The sequence below is a fragment of the Pieris napi genome, chromosome 21 (assembly GCF_905475465.1).
Source record: "Pieris napi chromosome 21, ilPieNapi1.2, whole genome shotgun sequence".
Classification (NCBI taxonomy): domain Eukaryota; kingdom Metazoa; phylum Arthropoda; class Insecta; order Lepidoptera; family Pieridae; genus Pieris; species Pieris napi.
In genome coordinates, this window is record NC_062254.1 from 5,390,396 (window position 1) to 5,407,313 (window position 16,918).

At 35.8% G+C, this 16,918-nt stretch overlaps 1 protein-coding gene across 2 annotated transcripts in view; it reads left to right on the forward strand.

Annotated features, from left to right (window-relative positions):
- Window positions 1-16,918, forward strand: part of LOC125060177 (cadherin-99C) — a 148,408-nt gene that overhangs the window by 88,812 nt on the left and 42,678 nt on the right. For both annotated transcript variants that reach the window (XM_047664944.1, XM_047664943.1), the window contains exon 3: window positions 3,889-3,947. The gene's annotated coding sequence lies outside the window, so the exon portion shown is untranslated. The remainder of the gene's footprint in view (window positions 1-3,888; window positions 3,948-16,918) is intronic.

The following is a 16,918-nucleotide window of genomic DNA, read 5'->3' on the forward strand; positions in this document are numbered from 1 at the left end:
ATGGACACTCACAATGCCAGAAGGCTCGCAAGTGCGTTGCCGGCCTTTCAAGAATTGGTACGCTCTTTTCTTGAAGGACCCTAAGTCGAATTGGTTCGGAAATACTTCTGTGGGCAGCTGGTTCCACATAGTGGTGGTGCGCGGCAAAAACTGTCTTAGAAAACGCTCTGTTGTGGAACGACGGACGTCGAGGTGATACGGATGGTATTTTGTATTTTGCCTTGACGTCCGATGATGAAACTCAGCTGCAGGTATTAGACCGAACAACTCCTCTGAACACTCTCCATGGTAAATGCGGTAGAAGATGCAGAGAGATCCTACATCTCTACGCAACGCCAAGGGATCAAGCCGCACGGAAAGTGACTGGTCGTCGACGATTCGAACCGCTCTTCGTTGAATACGGTCAAGTGGAAGGAGCTGGTACTGGGGAGCTCCCGCCCAGAGGTGAGAGCAGTACTCCATGTGGGGCCGAATTTGCGCTTTATATAGTTGCAAGCGGTGGCCCGGAGTGAAGTACCGTCTCGCCTTGCTGAGCACACCAAGCTTTTTTGAGGCTAATTTAGCCTTTCCTTCCAGATGACCGCGAAACTGAACGTTATTCGATATGTCAACGCCCAGTATTCCGATGCTAGCTGAGGCTTTAAGGAGAGTGTCTTCGAAGAGGGGAGTAGCGACAAAGGGAGTTTTTTTAGCGGAAAACGCGCATACTTGTGTCTTCTTGGGGTTAAATTGGACTAGATTTAGTCTACCCCAGTCCGAGACTCCACGTAGAAGAGTTTCGACTTCAGACACAAGTTTGTTCCGGTACTCATCGACAACAGCCCGAGAAATACCTGCCCGGCCAGTGTAAAAAGTATCCCCAGTGCTGTCGTCCGCATAGCAATGAATGTTGCTAAGCTGCAACATATCATTGATATGCAGAATAAACAGGGTCGGGGATAGGACACAGCCTTGTGGGACACCAGCATTCACAGGTTTCAGGTCGGAGCATGCTCCGTCGATGACGACTTTGATGCTTCGATCAGCGAGAAAGCTGGAAATCCAGTTGCATAATTTCTCAGGGAGCCCATAGGCTGGAAGCTTCGAGAGCAATGCTCTGTGCCACACCCGATCGAAGGCTTTCGCTATGTCCAAACTTACCGCCAGCGCTTCCCCCTTGGACTCAATTGCCTCTGCCCACCTATGTGTAAGGTATACAAGGAGGTCACCAGCCGAGCGACCACGACGAAAGCCGTACTGGGAATCGCTAATCAGCTGGTGGCCCTCTAGATACCTCAAGAGCTGGCTGTTAATAATGGTTTCCATTATTTTGGAGAACAAGGAGGTTATAGCTATTGGGCGATAGTTGGACGGATCAGAGCGATCGCCTTTTTTAGGGATCGGATGTACCGAAGCGATCTTCCAGCACTTCGGAACAGTGCCGAGCGTGTAAAGGTACCGGAAAAGGCGCGTTAGGACCGGAGCCAACTCAGGAGCACAAGTACGCAGCACAATTGGGGGAATGCCATCAGGCCCGCTCGACTTATGGATGTCCAAGGAAGACAAAGCTTTACGGATAGCACGTTGCCGGAATATAACTTCGGGCATCGTAGTATCACACCGCAATAGTGTCGGTGGTTCCTTCCCTTGATCATCCAAAGCGGAGTTCGACGCAAAGAGACAGCCTAGAAGATCGGCCTTCTCTTTCGCGGTATGGGCCAGTTAGTCATCCACCCTATGCAATGGTGGAATTGAGGGCTGACAGAAATTCCCTTGGACAGCTTTGGCAAGAGACCAGAAGGCTCGAGTTCCCGAAGGGAGGTGGGCCAACTTCTCACCAAATCTGGCAATGTGCTCTGACTTTGCTTTAGCGATTTCCCGCTTGAAGGACCTGGAGGCTGAATTGTATGCTTTTTTACGTTCGCCGATAGTCACATCACAGGATGTCACCGCTTCTGCCCAGGCTTTGAAGCATTCATGCTTACGGCGCAAAGCCGCTTTGCAAGAACGCCTAAACCAAGGCTGGGACTTGCCACCGACCGGCACCGCAGAAAATGGAATAAAAAGATCCATACCCTGCAGGACCACCTCGGCGACAGAGTCAGCGACGGCATCTGGAGTACTCGACGAAAAGCAAATGGGCCCCCAAGGGTAGGACGCAAAAAAAGACCGCATCCCATCCCAATCTGCTGACTTATAGTGCCACACGCGGCGACAGCCCGCGAAGCTAGGCCGTAGAGGGCGCGTGAACGGCACAATGCTCCGGACCACACAATGATCTGATGAACCCAATGGCGGTTCAACAGAGACTTGGTAGTTCTCCGGATGTGAAGTCAGCAGAAGGTCCAACAAAGAGGGTTTATGACCATCCACATCTGGTATTCGCGTAATCGCAGGGACCATTTGTGTCAGGTCGTAGGCTAAAGCAAAGTCGTGAAAGGATCTTCCCGCGTGATCGGTAGTTTCAGAGCCGAGCCAATCGGCATGGTGGGCGTTAAAATCGCCAAGTATCACGATTTCAGCGGTAGGAACCCTTTCGAGCAGGGAATCTGTAGCCATTTGGATGTGCTCAATGAGTCGGTCAGTTTCGGTATTTCCGCTATGGGACCTATACAGGCATGCGTAGAATCGCGGATGGTCATCGCAGTCTACGCGCAGCCAGAGGTTAGATAGGTCCCTTCCTTCAAGCGTCCCGAGGCGACGAGAACAGACATCCTCTCTGACGTACACGCAAACTCCAGCCCGCGGCACAAATGAATGTTCCAATTTGTACCCCGGGTAGGAGAGGTAGGAAGTATCAGCCGGGGAGGAAATCTGAGTCTCGGTAAGAAAGAGCAAGGCCGGCTTCGCAGTCTCTAAATGGTGGTGGACAGCGTTGATGTTGGAATTGAGCCCCCTAACATTTGTGAAGTCCACGGCGAGTGTGGATGGGGGTGCCTTTGTTAAATTGCTCCGTTTGCCCCGAGAACGATTACTATTGTTTTTATCGAGCGCAGAATTGCCCCCCCCAGAATACGAAGGGCAGCCTGTGCGTCCACCACCGGGTGCTGTGTGTCCCGGTGTTGGACGCCCAGAGGGGGATTCTCCACCGCGAGCGCGTGTGGTACCCCCCTGGGGTAGTTTCTGTTTTTTCTGCACCTTCATATTTCTTGTAGAGGGGGGGGGGGGGGGGGGATGGGCTCCGGGAGTCTCTCTCACCGCACGAAACGCGAGTACAATAGGGCGAACCTATTGCATCACTTCACGCCGGTTTTCTGAGAGACAGTGGTACTGCCCCGGTCGTGCCTGCCCATTCGGCTGAAGCCCGAAGGCAACAGCATGGCACTCCCACTAGGAAGGGGTTGACTGATTGCGCTGATGAAATAACCTCTGTCACAGGTTATTTCACCAGTGGGCGATGGGGTCGTCACATCCCGACGCCGACAATTTAAACAATTAAAATTTATAATGAAACATGATTATAAATACTTATTATGCTCTTTACTTCTAATTTAGTTTTTTTGGGGAAAGTGTTTAAAGAGGCTCTTTTATTTACACTTAATGTTATAAAGAGGCAAGGTTTGTGAAGTTGTAGGTCATCTTTGGATCTAATGAAACGATTTTGAAAATTATCTTAACAATAGAGAGTCAAGCTCTTCAGGCTTTATATTTGTAAGTTTAAGGCTATGTATTAAAATCTTTTTCGTGATAGTCGGATTTTAAGAAGTCGGAGTTCACGTTTGCCCGTGCCGGGAAGAGTCGTTAGTTTTTTATTACAAGCACCAAGCTAGTAAGAGTATAGAGTATGGACTAGATAATAGATATCTTATTAACATCTACATATAACATATCACGTGTTTAGTACATAAGTAGTTATATAGTTATTTAGTTAATTAACAAAGTTTAAACATTTTATTTTATTTATTCCAGATGGACATTTGGAGGCTATAGTGTAAGGAATGGTATTACATCGGCCCAAAATTGACTGCGTAAGTACATTATTATTTATTTTAAAATCATAATAAACTTCTATCAATTCATTCAAATTGAAGCTAAGTGAATATGTTAAACACAATTACTTTTAAATTCATTTCTTATAATTACTTTTAATTCATATTTCTTTGGTTACTTTTATTTTTAAGATTATTGCATCTACGGCTATCTTTTTATTGTGATTATTTTAAGAACGACTACAATGTTATGTTAATCTAGAGTATTATTCTCATGTAAGTGACATTTTTTGTCTTTTTGAGAAATAAAGTCTTGAAACCTAATAAACACTTTGTACAGTTTGTATAATTTTAAATTAAAGATCACGAAATGGATACAGAAATCTGAGTGATGGCATGTAAGTGTACTGCTAAGTACAATTTCATCCAAAACTTTGTACGATTTTAATTAAAGTATAATTTTTTTAGAAGTCCCTTCATGTTTAGTATTAAGTGATATTAGATTAAGCTATCGCTAAAAAGCACGACGTTTATTTCGATTAATAGATATATCATCGAAATGTATAAGGTCTTTGCTAGATTAATTTGATTTTCTATTAAAAATGTAACTCGGTCAAGCAAACGGCCATTTATTTTTAACAGATAATATGCAAATGATTGGTTATTTCATAACATGAAGCGAGTCAGCAAACCGCGGAGAAAGTATCGGTCTGTTTGCATACCTTATTTAGCGATCACTTATTTATGTTACATTATAAATTGTATTTGATTGTACAATTCATTGATTTACAGCCTATGTAAAAATGCATACAAATCTTTTAATATTACATTGAAGGAACTAAAACGTACATACGTTTGGTATGTAGGGTCTATAATCGTAGGTCGACCCAAGAGTGCGATTTAATAATAATAAAACTTTATTTATGACTGAAATATGATTGTAACAAAAATTAATCTAACACACTAAGGAACCCCTGTGTTGTGAGTAACTAGATTACAATTATTCAGTGACATGGGGCATGTTTAATTATTTTTTTAAGAAAACGTAGTCTTAGCGTTCCATCCAATCAAACAAAATTCCTTTAGTATTCGTGAATGTATGTGACCCCTTCTCACACATTCACGCATTTATGTGTGTGCGTATACTCTTTTTTTTGGCTGAGAGTTGTAAGTTTTTGAAACCTCAGAGTCATGCCTAAAATGTTGTAAGTAAAAATACTATAAATAAGTATCGCAATGCTGCCAGCGTTAAAGGTACACTGCCACAGGGACCAAACTTTTTAATGTTGTTTTGATTTTCTTTTTAATAATTACTATATAATTTAAAAAAAATATTGAAGTTAGTTCTTAACAAAAATATAAAACTAATGAAGGGAGAGTCTGCACACATCTCTCAGAATAAAATGAAAAGCTGTATATATATTACAAAATGCAATACTTATGAAACCTTAAGATCTTGTAACCTGTGGTTGAAACAAGGACTTTCCCTTGGACATAGGTTTTAGGTTCCCACAGAGTTCTGTGGTTGATTTATATTACTGAAGAATATTGCATTACAGCTTAGCAAAACAATGGATAGTTACATTCTTACCGCGTATTAACATTATGTGGTAAAAGTCTACTAAAAAACGGTTTCTTATGCTCATATTCCTTTAAAATTATAGACTCCATTCGTTTGTATGGTGTAAACTTCCGACGCTTATTTCTAAGATTTAATTATTCTTCGCGGCGATCGATGACGTGAATTTATAATAATTCAATCTTATACTTTATGAGGCAGTTACTCGGTGACCACGGTTGCAGCAAAGCTCTCAAAACATTGATTTATGTAAATAGTATAGAAAAAAATATATAGTAAAAAAAGATTTGTTTCACATATGGTGGTGTGGTGATCACACACAAAACGCACATGAAATTTTCTATCTTTGTCAATCAATGCAATTTTTGTAATTTTAAAAAGTCTAACCTTAACCCATATATGTTTCACAATAGTTAATAATAACTTTATGTAACGATCTTATCGTGGTATCGTACCTTGAAGAACAATAAACATAGCTATTAGCACATAGATTTTTATAGAACACCTAATAAGCCTGTCACCTGTGATTAAAACTTTAAATTAACAATATATATTGGTTTATTTATGTACTCTGTTCTTCATAAACATATATATTAATTAATAAGGATTTAATGTGATTTTAAATAAAGAATAAGTCACTATGTAAGTTAGTTACATATCTGTGAAAATTAAAATAAATTTCTTGAGAGCTTCTAATTGTATTAACAATGAGAAATCAGGATCTGCACAGGATCTACCAAAGGCGTGCCTCACTCATTTGATCACAATTTCCATTATATCAAAGTTATTTCTGATTAGTAAGATATGCGTATTCAGTATAACTGTGTGGGTTAAGAATCATATTTGAATCAGTTATAACGAGGTCTATTCACCCTACTGATAAAGCTTCCAGATATGAAACGAGTTTAGCAATCTAATTATTGTATATAGTATGATAATTTATATGTAAACAGTTTGCACTCTCATAAAGATAAACATCTCATGTGTCGGTTTAATATAACATCTAAACTCAATTCATGCGAGCCAATACAACTTGTTAATATTAAGGCTACATACAGTCCTTAAATTTTGAAAGTCTGGTTACTAGGGGAGAAATTCAATGGAATTTATGGTTAAAGAAAAGCGGAAAATTTTTCAAAAACCATCTTTCTGTTTGATTTTTGAAGTTATACTTCTTTTGGCGCGTTAGGGAAAAATGATGAGAGTAAATTTTTACGATGCGCGCGCACACCGTCACAAAAAACCGACGCCCTGAAGTTAGCTATACTCAACGTTTTAGTTGTTTCTACTGTTAGTGCCGCTTTTTCTACAAACGTAGAATACATTTTTTGAAAAGTTTTTTATCTTGTTACGCCAAAGAAGTATAACTTCTAACGCGTGTATACGTTTTTTTCATCCCTTAAATGTATGCTAACTACATTTGACTTCTAATTATTTGTATATAGATTACACGATAACCTTTTAAGTAGGTATGTCTATGTCGTGTTTTCTAGTTGTAATAAATATCTTATAAGCACGCACAAAGTGTATGCTAAGAATGTCGCAAATAAGCATTATTGCATAGATTTACGTACTTAGTAAAGCTTAGATACACTATCTCAATTGTACCTCACGTTTCTCAGTGACAAAATCTATTGTTAAGCTTATGGGTGGGAAATTTGTTTATTACTAGATTTTAACTGTGGACTTTTTACCATTAAAAATTTAGTCTGTTACACTAAATCTTATCCCATTTCTTCTTTAAGATTCTCGAAGTGAAAATTAACTTAATAAAGTAAATCAACACGAAAAGAGAAAAGAAGCGAGAAAAAAAGAGAAAGAAGATTGAAAAGAGCGTACCAATTCTTGAAAGGCCGGCAACGCACTTGCGAGAGTGCATTGTGAGTGTCCATGGGTGGCGGTATCACCTTACATCAGGTGAGCCTCCTGCCCGTTTGCCTCCTATTAAATAAAAAAAAAAAACACATTATCACTAAATTGAGGTAAGAACAATATGGACCATGATGGCAACTTGCACCAAGGCATTACTCTGGAATCGGTACACACCATTTTTACTAAGGGATTCCGGGTTTTAAATAACATAAGATTTAGGACAGAGATAGAAATTTTGGTCCAGTTCCATATTTAATAAAATTACCTCGTTAGAAATGATTATAAAAAGTAGAGTTATTGAGAAAAGGAAATGGCCACACCTGCATACTCGACGGGAGACTTGGCGTTATTGAATATTATACCAGTTGTGATACTCATGAATAAATATGGATTTTATTTAATAGAATATTAATTCAAGAAAATTCCCCAGTTGTTCTCATCAGCTAATGAACTATATTTATTATTTTATCGATTCAATCAAAACTTTCTTTTGATACAATGTAGTTTTGAAGTTCGGGAATTTACTTGCAAACTACGTCTTTTTGTTAGTAAGCTACTGATGTTTAGGTTTATAAGCTGCTTAAAGTTAGTTGATATAATCATCAAACAACGCAATAAAAAAAAACGTTTTGCGAAAACGAATTTAGCTATTAGAACTTACACTGTGAGTTGTAATACTGTATAAGTATATAAAAACTAGCGGACCCGACGGACGTTGTACTGAATGAAATTTAAAGCGATTAGGATATTAACCAAAGTATGAAAGTACTAAGCAGCGCCATCTGCAGGGCTGATTTGTGTATCTAAACCATCCAGGGCGCCACACAAACGCATACAAAAAATTCATTTAAATCGGTCCAGCCGTTTAAGAGAACTTCAGTGACATACACGCGTACAGGAGAATTATATTTATAAAGATATGAAACAGTTGCTATAACTATAGTAATAAAATATTAGGTTACTAACATTCTACCTGCCTGGCATGTACTTGGCGGTAAATTAATAAAATAATATCAACATGGAGTTACGTTATACAATACTCAAAAATAATTCCCGTATAAAGCGCTTTTGTACATTAAAATCATGTTAAATATAGCAGGTGTACGATTCAATACAACCTTACATAGTATAAGTAACTCTGGCTGTGCTCTAGGACACAACGATTTCGTTTCGTCACACACCACGCCAACTGCATTCCTATCTCCACCAAATTAAGCGGCTACATTCTGACAGCCTCTGTTAAAGGTTAAACTGCATTAAGTTATGCTAAGGACTTGTCATTTGTCTTGTAAAAACAGTGAGATTTAGTACTATGATCGTTGAACTCTTTTATAAGGAGATTATGTATCATTTGGATTAAATAACTTAGCTTAGTATTTTTGTCAACGGAATGAAACGGGTGTATAGAGAAATCGTTTTATAGAATAACAAATATATGTTCGTTGAAAAACTATTTACAATAGATTGTCTCTCAATTAGACGAATTATGTTTTACTCACTGATACAGTGTAGTCAAAGATATATAGTTAGGGAAGAAATCTTACAGTACTTACGATATATTTGACGATAATTTTATTAAGTTTATTTAAAGACATCTTAGCCTACTAACGTTATATTTTCTTTCGCTCATTCTATTAACATTTTCAAATCGAATGATATTATATCATATAAGGCCGGCAACGCACTTGCGAACCTCCTGGCAATGTAAGTGTCCATGGGCAGCGGTATCACTTAACATCAAATGAGCCTCCTGTCCGTTTGCCAGTTTGCCTCCTGTTACATAAAAAAAAATTATACTTAATTATTTAAATTTATATAAATTTGTCCAGCTTTTTATTAGATACAAAAAAGATAAATTTACAATATATTTGATTATTTTGAAAATGTAATTAAATATTTTAAAGCGCATATTACATCGCTAGAGGGCTAAGTATTTTCTTACACGCAATTCACAAACAAAACCAAGCATACGTTGCTTGTTTTAATTTAACATTTGCATTTATCATCGCATAAATATTTCAAAGTAAACATTTATTGCTTTAGGCGATTTATTTTGATTTCTTATATGGTATTACAGTTTTTACTGTATATAGATAGCAACATGCTTCAATGATTGAGACATGTGCACCGAATGGCGGATGCCAGAACCCCAAAGTCCTTACTGAACTCACAATCTGGTGGCAAGAGAAAACTCGCTAGACCGAGGTTACGCTGGTGGGGTGGACCTCGAAACAATCGGTGTTCGAAGTTGGAAGCAAGAAGCTTGAGATATATTGCGATGGCGAAAGATACTTGCGGAGGCTATGGCTCATAAGGGGCTGTACAGCTATTGATAATGATGAGATAGGATTTAATATCATATTATAATATATATTATCATATAGTCGAGCGAGTTAGGTATCGCGTAGCATTAGTTTTTTTATACGTCAAATCTTTATTAAATTAATAGATTTATAATTACAATAAACCAAGCTACACAAAAGTCATGAAAAATATTATTACTGAAAAAGACTTGACTTCAGGTCAACCACTAGGCAGAAGGATAGCTGAAAGAGCCTTCATAGGCGTAAATAGATCAAGAAACAAACACATATCTAAGTCTGGGATAGAATCTATGGATTGTACGCTGTGCGTACACCAAGTCACAACTGAAATTTTCTATTCGTATGACTAGTTGCTAGTTCCGTCAATAATTTAAAAAGCATTTGATTGTTTCTCACCTTCCTATACGTTTATTAGCTAGTACATATGTCGTATTTGTATAAGCTTTCTACAGGAAGGTGTAGTGCTAATAAAGTCGACCCCAATACTGCTATCATTACGTTTGAACTAGTAATGTATTCTGTTCGACTATGTTAACAATTGATTGCTTTAGAGAAATAATTTCACCGTTTTTTTTTTCATTATTTTCCGTATTGAAAATTACAAAACCATCATGTTTAAGATATATGGAGCTCTCGTAATAAAAAATATAGAGCTAGCAGGGCAATTTCCTAAACTGGAATCCTCGGCGTTATAGCCTGGCTTCGTCATAGAGACTTGGACTTCATGGACGACAGGAGACTGATGAACTTCCTTCTGTTTTTTCATCTGCGCTGCCTTTGTCTTTCTGCAAACTCCTATAGCTCAAAAAAAGCAAACAGCGATCGAGTAAAATGTATAATTGAAGTTTGAGAATGGGTCTCAAGTAACATTTCTCAACACACAAATAAACATATTTAAATTATTATAATAAGCATAAAATTATTGTCACTTTGTCGGCACGAATGTTTTATTATGAAAATGACACGTCTCAATAACAAAACGCATTATAACAAAGTATATTACATCATAGCTTATTACCTAACATAAATGAAATAAAAATTTTGAATTAAGCCGGAGGCTCTATTGTAGGTGTACTCGGTGAAAACTGTCACAGATAAATTGGCTTTTATAGACTACACGAATTACCAAACATCTGTTTAGTAAAAAAAGTTAAAAAGTATTTTTAAACTTATATCATATTCACCAGCACCAGCTCGTATATCGGAGAGGTATTTAAAGCTAAATTTTATTGAGAGTCCTCCGTGTTCAATGTACCACTATATGGCCATGTGGGTAGAGGTTGTCACTTAAGTGGGTGTCAGCTGTAATTGATGCTACTGCAAGTGCCTCCTGCCTATTTACTACCTGCCCGTAAAGTAAACAATGGCGAACAAACCGTAGAACATGTGCTTATACATTGCCCTATATTCGCACCGTCCAGACACGACCTGGAGCAACTAATACAGATAGATGACTGTAGACGGTAACGGCCTACAGGACATATTAACAAAGCACAGATCGTGCCTGAAGCGGTTTTGCAAAAACATTTTTAAATATATAGAAGCGGCAAACAAAAATCAAAGAACGGGTCTCGCAAGGAATTGCCCCCCGGCCCATGAATATTGTAAATAAAAATATTACCGATGTAGCCGGGGAATATCTCGCGAGACGCGTAACACGTCATTCGTGAACTAGTTTATTGTAATGAATATATTGTATCTTTTTAGTAAAAATTTAAAACATAGAAAACGTCCCTAGACACAATGGCAGAGAATATAATATTATTATTATAATAATAGTAGAGTATTATTATAATAATAAAAAAAGTAAACAAAGTCATGTCATTCAGACTCATCCCTTAATTATGTATTAAGATCGCTATCGCAACTTTTATTACGTTAAATAATATGTAAAAAGCTTAGGTATTTTAATCGTGATCATCGGTTAGTAGTAAACTTAAGGCAAGGGTCGTGACCAAGCAATTGGGTGCCACTTGGTTGACAAATACGTGAAAATTTGAATTAAATCGTTTACTGTGAGTAATAAAATACCAGTGAACACCGCGTCTATCGAATTAACCGTATTATGGTCAATAGGTCAAACGGAGTGAATTGCGAGTAATTTTACTTTCCACTCGATTAAATAGCTTTAAGTTAGGTCAATTTATTAAATGCGTTTCAGAAATCGCGTATTTATCACATGATATCTGAATTCGAAATTAATAATAGTTTCGAGGGAACATCATTTTTTTTTAATATTTGCGCTTTAGTTTTTCAGTCGACTTACATTTTTTGTTAAGGCTTTTAAAATAGATTTTTTTTTGTACATTACGTATTTTTTGTTATATCCGAGGTGAAAAGGCAAATGCCCTCAAAAGTTGCAGGGGTATGTGGGGCTCGACCCACGCCAAAATCTCTGCTATTCAGAGACTGGGTGAGCAATACCCACTAAAAGTACCTCGAGTAGTTCCTACAAAGCTTTGTATATTACCCTAGCAGGTAAACCAGAGTTTCATTTTAATTCATTCATTTTATTTGATTCTTCCATAGGTTACACATTAAAAACAAATGAATGCAGCAATTTATATCAAATGTTCAGCAGTGCATCGGTCATGTCCGTTTCCATGAATGCTTAGTTGATAAAATCGTTTGCTATTTAAAATGAGTAGTACTCGCGTAGGTGCTTCGTTGAAACAATAAATTTCTCTTGTTCCTAGATGCTCGATAATTTTGACATGCAATACTTGTGAATAAATTCTTCATGTTTGATGAACGCTTTTGTTATTCCCATGGCGATTGAATTTAGTATTGAAAATGTATTATTACGAATTAAATGTATTAAAGATATATCCTATGAGCACAGTATATGACAAAGTTGTTGTTTATTACTATAAAATCTTCACAAACAACAGATGCTATGAAGGTATAATCTTCTTAATTGTATTGTTTATGGGGTCAAAATTAGCTTCGAAACTAAACAATATAGTTATAAATAAGTAATAATTTTCGTAATTTAATATAGTATGTTATTAGAAAAGATATTATAGATTATTATACTATTGAGATAAGACCATAGCAAATAAGTCTAGCAATTTAATAACTAGTTTTTTTATGTCTTATCGTGTTGGATAACTTAAAATGTCTATATTGTTAACAATCTTTCGAGAAAGCTTAATTCTTCAAGAGTTGGTCGAAAAATGACTGCCTTGTTCTACGTTGGGGACAAAAAAATAAGTATTCAATATTTTATCGTTGTGAGCGAACCTGTTGAATAAATTATACGGTTATCATTGAATTATGGATACGTAATACTTGTAACATCTGGCCGAACATAAATTAGTAATAATAGCTTTGTAAATGTTACATTAAATTGAGTAGATACATTAAGAAAAGTTTTGACAATAATACCTTAGTACTAATAGTATATTTTTTATTATGTCTTAATCATATAGAATTTAGCCTTTTAATAATATATTAATAATAATTGAATAATAATAACTTTTAATATTTTTATGCCGATATAAATATTAACTGTCATAACAAAACAGAACAACTAAAATAGAAATGGGCTGGATAAAGGGAGAAGACCAAGAGGTCATAAAAGGAACAGAGGTAGGCAATTTAAAAGGTGGGCCGATGAAATCATGGAAATGGCTGGAAAGACTAAGACCTGGACGAGATTGGTATACAATAAGGAAAAATGGAGGATAATCGGGGAGGCCTTTGCCCGTAGGCACACAGAATCGGTTATCGTAGATTAAGAAAAAAAATAATGTATATTTTTTGTATTTATGATATAAGGCTATAAAAAAATTAAATGGAGGAAAATCGTAAGTTCGAAAATAAGAAAATCGAGTTCCTGGAGGTTGAGGCAACACAGTTGATATACAGCCTGAACAATTTCTGTTTCTTTTATGTGTATAAATCTTGTAGGCAGGTGTTGAGTACTTCCTTTAAACGTTAGAGTGTTTTATGGCGTAACATTGCGTGCAAAAACGTTGAATTTATAGTGTGGATGTGATTAGTGTTTTCCTACGACGTGGTTTTTATATGAATAGTATATGCTTTCCAAATCGATTGAAATGATGGATTTAATAGTTTAAAATTGGCTGGCATTGCCATTTAGAGACTTTATAGTATTCAAAAACTCCAGTATATTTTGTATGTTTGTTCTGTAGCCTGGTTGGTCGTACACTTAAATTAGTTCTATTTCGCGTATTATACTAATGAAAGTCACGTTGTATGGTAGTTTAGCAGGTTAATAAAACAATTTTTTACCGGATTGAAGTTATGTATTTATAAATATTTTACATAATTTTTAATTTATTTAATTTATGACAGTTTACAATTCGAAAAAAATATATAAATATAGAATACCATTCCTCGAATAAAAACTACCTTAAACTATTTATTTTACTATCAGCTTGAAATTGGGCAACGTTCTATCAACAAATCATAGATCTCCAATATAAATACGCTTAACGCAAATACGTTGCAAATGTTTGTGAAGTGAAACTTTCAAACCTCTTAAAGAGTGTGAACTTAAAATCAGTCTCCGATATTAACTTACGCAAGATTTCAATTACATCGGAATTTCAATTACCAAGTAGGACTAATTGCATATTTCCTATACATTGGCTATAATTTAAGTCTTATAAGCGAAGCTCGGAGTATGCAGGCCAATAGCAAATTGTGTCTTGATACCTGTACCTTCTTCTAATAAATAACATTTTGCTTTCTAAACCCTATAGTTACGTGGCATCGACGATATAAACTGTATTTATTGAAATAAACCGTTGATTAAATGGACTGATTTTTCATTGCGTTCAGTAAAATGTAAATTGTTCGTTGTAATAATATAATCTTAGGAAAAAGAATGAAATTTACACTTTATCCAATCGAACTAATTATCACAATTTACGGACTACAGGTTACGCAAAACTAAGTAATTGTTATCAAACACTTTTCTCATAAAAAAACTTTATTTAACTAATAAATAACTTCATAGGGAAGTCATTTTTGCAGTACCGACTCATACCGCAATATTTATATAAAACACGTTTAGTCGTATCTTAGTCGATATCTATGAAATAGAAATCTTGTCTCAGCAGCAAATGAATCTCAATTAAGTATGCTATAAAGACGTATTGTTTTACATATTTTCGAAAGTACTCTTTATATTACAATGTAATCAAAGTAGACCAGTGCCGATAATTTTTGAAACCAAAAAAAATTACAGTAGGATGAAACCCATTAGAAAAGCAGGGGAATATGATCAAAATGAAAGGAAAAATAAATTACGGTCGATCTGAGGTCGGGAAGGGGCAGGGGGGGAGTTTTAAGGGTAAAAAACGGTTTATCTCGATTTCCGGCAAAACTACAAGTCCTATCGAAGAAAGTTAAATGGCAAAGTTGTAGGTAATAAAAAGATCTAAAACTTTTGTATTTACACATTTTTCACATAACCTCAAAATTGGTGTGAAAAATTCAAAAAACCAAGTTTTTGGTTTTTTATTTTTATCTTTTACAAAAATTTATTTTTTTAAACGAAATTTGGTGAAAACTTACCTTTCTATGTCCCAAATACACTGTAATTTATTTGATTAAAAATATTTATTTGTTCGCCTTATTTTGAATTAATATCGAAAAAACACCCTAATTTTCAATCGAAAATTCTGACGTCAAAATTTCAGCTTTTTTCAAAAAGTTGGTGTGCTTTCAGTTCATTGAAATCTCTACTTTCCTATGGTTCAAAAATATATATATATTACCATAGAAAATCTTCTCAGAAAATGCAAAACATCGTATGCAGTAACGCCCAGACCCGTCATACCCTTCACTACTTCTCTATGAATCTTCTTTAAATTATAATCAGATGCCTATTTATTACTATTTTAAGATAACTTATATATACCTGAGTGACCTAAAAAAAAAGTTTAGCCTTTAGATGGGCTAAAATTTTCGTATTTCATAGAGAAGTAAGGAAGGGGATGACAGGTCTGGGCGTTACTGCATACGATTTTTTGCGTTTTCTGAGAAGATTTACTATGGTAATATATATATATATATTTTTACCATAGGAAAGTAGAGATTTCAACGAACTGAAAGCACACCAACCCTTTGAAAAAAGCTGAAATTTTGACGTCAGAATTTTCGATTGAAAATTAGGGTGTTTTTTCGATATTAATTCAAAATAAGGCGAACAAATAAATATTTTTAATCAAATAAATTACAGTATATTTGGGACATAATAAGGTAAGTTTTCACCAAATTTCGTTTAAAAAAATAAATTTTTGTAAAAGATAAAAATAAAAACCAAAAACTTGGTTTTTTGAATTTTTCACACCAATTTTGAGGTTATGTGAAAAATGTGTAAATACAAAAGTTTTAGATCTTTTTATTACCTACAACTTTGCCATTTAACTTTCTTCGATAGGACTTGTAGTTTTGCCGGAAATCGAGATAAACCGTTTTTTACCCTTAAAACTCCCCCCCTACCCCTTCCCGACCTCAGATCGACCGTAATTTATTTTTCCTTTCATTTTGATCATATTCCCCTGCCTTTCTAATGGGTTTCATCCTACTGTAATTTTTTTCACTTTTTATTTATTTTGAAGGCTATCTGCACTGGTCTAAAGAGGTTATACTGTATTACGAATCGTGACAGTCACAATAATAATTTATATAACTATATTGGTATATACGCTGTAAGTCAAAGGTGTCTGTGGCTTAGTGGTAACCGAAATTGTTTATAAATAGTTCTGGGCTTCAAATACAATAACTTTGAGTTGTTTAACGTGGTGTAAAAATAGTCGTGAATAAACAAGGCTCTATGAATGTTACATTAAAAAAGCAAACAGCAACGTGCATTTATAGTCAAATTTATTTAAGTAAAAAATGGTAACCATGGTAACGAATACACGTTTTATAATAAGGTAGTATGAGCCCAACCAATGTCTCTAGAATCTCATCAATTTGTTAGAACAACACTATTGTTTATCGCAAAAGGCAAAGGATAAAATTAGAGTACAATGAACTTGGTTAACTGTAACCAGCTACCTGTTCCGCGGGATAATGCCACTAACTGGAGCTTCGGAATGTACTAATACTTCCTTTAAACGTTACTTATGTGGGATTTAGTTTTCGCACGTATTTTATATGAGCTATTCCTCACCTGTGTTACCTTATAACTGTGATCTATATATATATAAAAAGAAAATTGTGTTCGTTTGAGGCTCTTTCACGCTTAAACCACT